The sequence below is a fragment of the Hyla sarda genome, chromosome 8 (assembly GCF_029499605.1).
Source record: "Hyla sarda isolate aHylSar1 chromosome 8, aHylSar1.hap1, whole genome shotgun sequence".
Classification (NCBI taxonomy): domain Eukaryota; kingdom Metazoa; phylum Chordata; class Amphibia; order Anura; family Hylidae; genus Hyla; species Hyla sarda.
Window position 1 is genome coordinate 223,651,527 of NC_079196.1, and position 6,000 is coordinate 223,657,526.

Below are 6,000 nucleotides of genomic sequence, written 5' to 3' on the forward strand. Positions count from 1 at the left end.
CAAGTCAGGATATAATGAGGATAATCACCAGCAACCAGAGGCTAGCCTAGGCTGACATTAAATAGACACACCCAAAAGGCTATTGGCTAACAGAGCCTGGGCTGAAACAGCCAGAGACATTTAACTCTTCCCTAACCAGGGAAGATAAAACTGTTCACACACAGCAAAACCAATAGCACAAACCAATACAGACATGACAGTACCCCCCCCCCCCCCTTAATGAGGGGCCTCCGGACCCTCATAGAAACACAAACAAGCATAAAATCATCCCAAATATTTTAAAATGTACAAAAAAAAAGAAAATACCTGGGCGCCCAGGTGGCTCCACAATTGCCACCTGGACGCATTGCTTGGCTCAGGAACGGAGGTACGTATCTGCAGTCTCCAGGTTTGGTTGCAGAAATCCTTGCATCTGGTCCACTTCCACAGGATACAGGAACAAAACAAAAAAGTGGCACCAGAGCAAGTGGTGGGCTGGTGATTCTGCCGGTAGTGCCATCAGAAAGCCTCATCTCAGAAGTTCAGTAAGATGAGTATCGAAGCTCTTTATAGCCTTCCTGCCATTAGTTGTCCTTGGGGACCGCGCAACTGTTGCCAAAGCACACAGACTACCGCGTTACTGGAACATGTGGCGGCTAAGCCAACGTGGAGCAGAAACCGCTGCTTTGATAGGAATGGATCAACAAGATTCAGGCTGCCGATGTCTCTGCCTGAAAATACTGAAGGCTATATGTTGGTACAATTGACCTTTGTGAGTAGCAGCTGCAGACACTACCTACTGATTCTTCAGTGTTTGATCAAGATTTAGTTCGACCCAAAGCACTTTAGTTCAGGGAGGGACCGGTGCCCAGTTGTCGATTCACCGTTTAGGGTGGATGGGCAAGTAGGCAGGGAGAGATGGTTTTAGGGTAAGTTTAGGGCTCACTCTCCCTGTCCCCCCGGTCGATCCCTGACAGGGCATATCTTTACGGCATGGCCGCTTAGGATTTAGTACACCAGGACATACAGGTATGCCCCGGCTTTTTCTGATCACCGACGCTATACATGTGGTAATAGGGCCAGAATGGCTGCTTATATTGATCAGCAGCCATCCTCGTACATTGCCTAAGGGTGCCCTGAGACCCCCTCGTATTGGCAATCGGTGTCAATAGCCAGTCAATTCTGACCAGCCAATCATGGCTTTTCCGGGTCCATCACGTCACTGGTGACGCAGTGGCCCGGAAAAATGGGGTGATCGGTGCCTTTAGAGACAGCACTAATCACCCTCCGGCATTAGATGGGAGGTGGCTGTGACGCCACCTCCAAGAAGGCAGCGATTGGTCTGTTGGAGGACTGACCAATTATGGCGCCTGTGGGGTATAAATGTTCAATGCACCCTTTGTAATGTTCCTTGAGGACTGTAGTTTTAAGGTAGGGGTCACTTTCCAGGGATCTTTATTTAGATTTTTCTTTGTTTATCCCTTGTACTCAAGAGTAAACTCAAGAGAAATTGGGTCACAAATTTTGTGGTTCTTTTTTTCCGTTTACCCCTTGTTAAAATTGAAAATGTGGGGCTACAGCATGTAGGTGTAAAAAAAATGTAGATTCTGACTCTTCACCTCCACAGTGCTGCTATTCCTGTGAAAAACCTAAAAGGTTAGCAAACTTTCTGAATGCCATTGTGAATACTTTGAGGACAGCAGTTTTTATAATGAGATCATTTTTGGTGGATTTCTATTATGAAGGTCCCTCAAATGAACTTCAAACTGAACTGGTCCCTGAAAAATTGTGATTTTGAAATTTTCGTGAAAAATTGGAAAATTGCTGCTAAACTTTGAAGCCCTCTAATGTCTTCAAAAAACATGTCAACCTTATGATGCCAACATAAAGTAGACATATTGTATATGTAAAACAATATTTGAATTTCATTTATTTGGGATAACCATTTTCCTTACAAGCAGAGCATTGTGGCCCAGATTTATTGAGCTGTGTGAGAAAAAAAATAAGAGTGATTTTCCCACAGCAACCAATCACAGCTCAGCTTTCACTTTACCAGAGCTCGTTAGCTGAGCTGTCATTAGCTGCTGTTGGTAAATCACAAAAATTTTTCTCTAACAGTTTAGAAAAAGTGCATATTTTTTAATTTTTTTAATGAAATTTTGGATTTTTTCACAAAGAAATGGTGCAAGCATCGACCAAAATGTACCACTATCTTAAAGGGGTACTCCACTGCTGGAAATCTTATCTCCTATCCAAAGGATAGGGGATAAGATGTCTGATCGCAGGGGTCCCTCTGCTGGGACCCCCTGCCATCTCCACACAGTACCCGGTGTTCTAAACAAATGCCGGGTTCTGGCGGCAGTGTTTGTGACATCACGCCACGCCCCCTCGTGACATCACCTGGGGACCCCCGCAATCTTGCATTCGGCACCCACCTCATTGAGCTGCACGCCGCGCTGCCAGCTTGCAAACTGCCGGGTGCCGACCAAGGGGCCGGGGTATCGTGACGTCACAACTCTGCCCCGTGTGACATCACCCCCCACCCCCACTATTCAAATCTATGGGAGGGGTTGTGACGGCTGTCACGCCCCCTCCCATAGACTTGCATAGTGGGGGCGTGACATAGCGATACTCCGGCCCCGTGGTCGGCATGCAGCTGAAAGAGGTGGGTGCCGAATGCAAGATTGCGGGAGTTCCCAGCGGTGGGACCCCCGCGGTCAGACATCTTATCCCCTATCCTTTGCATAGGGGATAAAATGTCTTAGGGCCGGAGTACCCCTTTAATACCAGACATCAGCCATCGGCAATGTCTGCTTTAGCTGAGGGTCCTGGTTGCTCATAGCAAGTGTTACCCACCTGTATGGATGGTGCTCAGCTCCTGAGCGCACTTCATATAACGGGAGCGGGCATCAGATGTAAAAACGCGTTTTTTGTCCTTAAGGGGTTAAAGAGGCCTGTGAAATATTTAAGAAGTGATCTGACTGGTTGCTATGGGCAACTGCACCACTCTTCCTCTACAGGTTTTAAAGGAGAACTCCAGAACATAAAAATTGTTCCCCATAGTGCCGGCAGTAAAAAAAAATAAAGATGTACATACCTTCCTCCGCTCCCCCGGGGCCTCCGATAACTGGCTCCAGCCTCCGCCGTGATCCTTTGCGCTCAGCCAATCACAGGCCACAGTGAAGTCCCGACTCGGCCGGCGATAGGCTGAGCGGTAGTGTGACGTTTTCGGCCCCGGCCGCAGGTGCTGGTGTAGTGAAGAATTTTGTGTACTGAAGCGTTCTCACACTGCCGCTCAGCCTATCATGGGCCAAGTCGGACTTCGCTGCGGCTGGTGACTGGCTGAGTGCAGTATGATTCATCCGACCACTGGCAACTAGGAAGAGGATCGCGGCGGAGACCGAAGACGGTTACCGGAGGCCCCGGGGGAGCGGAGGAAGGTATGTACATCTTTATTATTTTACTGCCGGCAGTATGGGCGACAATTTTTATATTCCGGAGTTCTCCTTTAATAAATCTCCCCAATGTGCATACATATATATCTGTGTTCATACATCTGTGCACGCTAAAACGCGTCGTGTATCATGTATTTTAAAAACACTAACTTCTGTAGCATCTAACTTTGTACATCCTGGGAATCTTCTTTAGGGTGCATTCACACAACATTTTGTACATACGGGTGCCAGATCTGGCGGGGTGAGGGGTAAACCGGGCGCTCCCGTACCCCGGCCGGATCGGCTCAGTTTTGACCCGTATGCGGTTTTGGACCGGACCTAAAACCGTAGTAATCTTTGACTCCGGTCGGATCATTAAAGTAAATGTAGTCACGGTATGATCCGGCCGTGGGTACGGGAGCGCCTGGTTTGCCCCTCCCCCCGCCGGATCCGGCACCCGCATGTACAAAACGTGGTGTGAATGCAGCCTTACATTGCATTGGATTTAATGCCTTTAGGTACATCACCACCATTGCAGAGTGCCCTGTTGCTCCAACTTAAGGTAATGTGGAAGATTATGAGGTAAAACTTGGTGTGGTAAGGACCCTTAAGTCTTTCAATTATTTCACCTCATACAAGTACAGAGGATAGGATAAAGCGCCCTTATTGTTGTGGAAGGAATAAGTCCGCCCAGTGTCACCACAGCCCGACATCTCCTCATAGAAGATTCACCTCACAGCGTCTTCCCGCCACTACCCAGTCACGCGCCGCTGTGAGGTGTAAAACAGCGCCCCGTGCAGACTTGACACAGGCAACGCAGAGGGAGGGGAGATGAGGGGGGCGTGTACCTACTGTGTCTTCGCTCTGCCCTCCCCCAGCTCTAGCTTCAGGAATCTTAGGAGAGCTGAGGGGAGGAGCGGACGCCCTGCTGATTTGACCCGCCCACTGGTTCAAAAGCTGGCGTGACTAGTCCTCGCGCTGTCAGTCACCACGTGACCAGTTCCCGCTCGTTGTTACCACACTGAGGCAGAGATGCAATGGCGGCCGTGAGAGTAGCTGTGTGTGACAGGTCACCGAGGAATGTCCATGAGTACAGGCAGGGGTGTTATAGTACAATCTATATGATCCTAATTTTATAAATAGATTATAATATCCAAAGCTGATCCTATGAGAGAGAATTTGGCGCTGTTAGATCAGTATTTTATCACAATATATATAGGAAGAGGGAGGTATGGACGCCCTCCTCATAGTAAACTGGTTGTTACTTTATTAGTGCTAATCATCAATAAATGGATAAGAGTTATGTATGGGGGCGGCATAGAGACTAAACACAACCATGTAAATGTGAACAAAAATAATGAATGTGTGATATTAACATAACCTTGACTGTACGTCCTGGTACTTAACCCCTTCCCGCTATAGAAGATATGCATACGTCCCAGCACCTGACCCGTTCACGCGCTGCGGTATATGCATATGTCCTAGAGATCTCCTGCACTGCCGCGAGCAGCGCGCAAGATCAGCAGTGGGACCCGGCTGCCAATCGCTGCCGGGGCTGCGATCGCGCCGGTCCCGGCAGTATTAACCCCATAGATGCTGTGATCAATCCTGATCACGGCAGCTATGGTGTTGAAAGGTGCCGCGATACCATTGCGTGTCGTTGGTTGCTATGGCAGCAGGAGGTCAGATCATGACCTGTCTGCCTGCTACGGAAGCCTGTGAGATCAAGCCAGAGGCTGTAGTGTCTGCAGCTGATCGGTCATACTGTGCTGCAGTACAAATGTATTTCAGCATAGTATAACCTGTAAGAAGTGTAAAAAATTTAATAAAATTCTGCATTTTAATTTTTTCCTCATCTTCTAAAAATCATAACGCTTTCAATTTTGCACATAAAATTCCATATGATGGCTTATTTTTTTTGCGCCAGAATTCTACTTTGTAATGACATCAGTCATTTTACCAAAAAATCCATGGTGAAATGGAAGAAAATTGAAGAAAAAATTTCATTTTGTAACTTTTGGGGGCTTCAGTTTCTACGCAGTGCATTTTTCGGTAAAAATGACACCTTATCTTTATTCTGTAGGACCATACGGTTAAAATGATCCCCTACTTATATAGGTTTGATTTTGTCGTACTTCTGAAAAAAATCATAACTACATGCAGGAAAATTTAAATGTTAAAAATTCTCAGGTTCTGACCCCTATAACTTTTTTATTTTTCTGTGTACGGGCCGGTATGGGGCTCATTTTTGCGCTGTGTTCTGAAGTTTTTATCGGTACCATTTTTGTATTGATCGGTCTTTTTGATCGCTTTTTATTCATTTTTTCATGATATAAAAAGTGACCAAAAATACGCTATTTTGGACTTTGGAATTTTTTTGCACGTACGCCATTGATCGTGCGGTTTAATTAACGATATATTTTTATAGTTCGGACACTTCCGCACACAGCAATACCACATATGTTTGTTTTTATTTGCACAGTTTTTTTTTTTTTTATAAGAAAAGGGGGGTGATTCAAACTTTTATTAGGTAAAGGGTTAATTGACCTCTATTAACTTTTTTTTTCACTTTTTCTTTGTTTTTTTT

At 46.2% G+C, this 6,000-nt stretch overlaps 1 protein-coding gene across 11 annotated transcripts in view; it reads right to left on the reverse strand.

Annotated features, from left to right (window-relative positions):
• Window positions 1-5,043, reverse strand: part of LOC130283842 (uncharacterized) — a 73,068-nt gene extending 68,025 nt beyond the window's left edge. For 3 of the 11 annotated variants that reach the window (XM_056533424.1, XM_056533417.1, XM_056533416.1), the window contains exon 1: window positions 307-3,051. The gene's annotated coding sequence lies outside the window, so the exon portion shown is untranslated. Of the gene's footprint in view, window positions 1-306; window positions 3,052-4,042; window positions 4,241-4,261 lie in introns of those variants that run through there. The other 8 variants (XM_056533425.1, XM_056533418.1, XM_056533426.1 and 5 more) reach the window with 7 other exon arrangements.
• Between the last annotated feature and the right edge of the window lie 957 nt (window positions 5,044-6,000).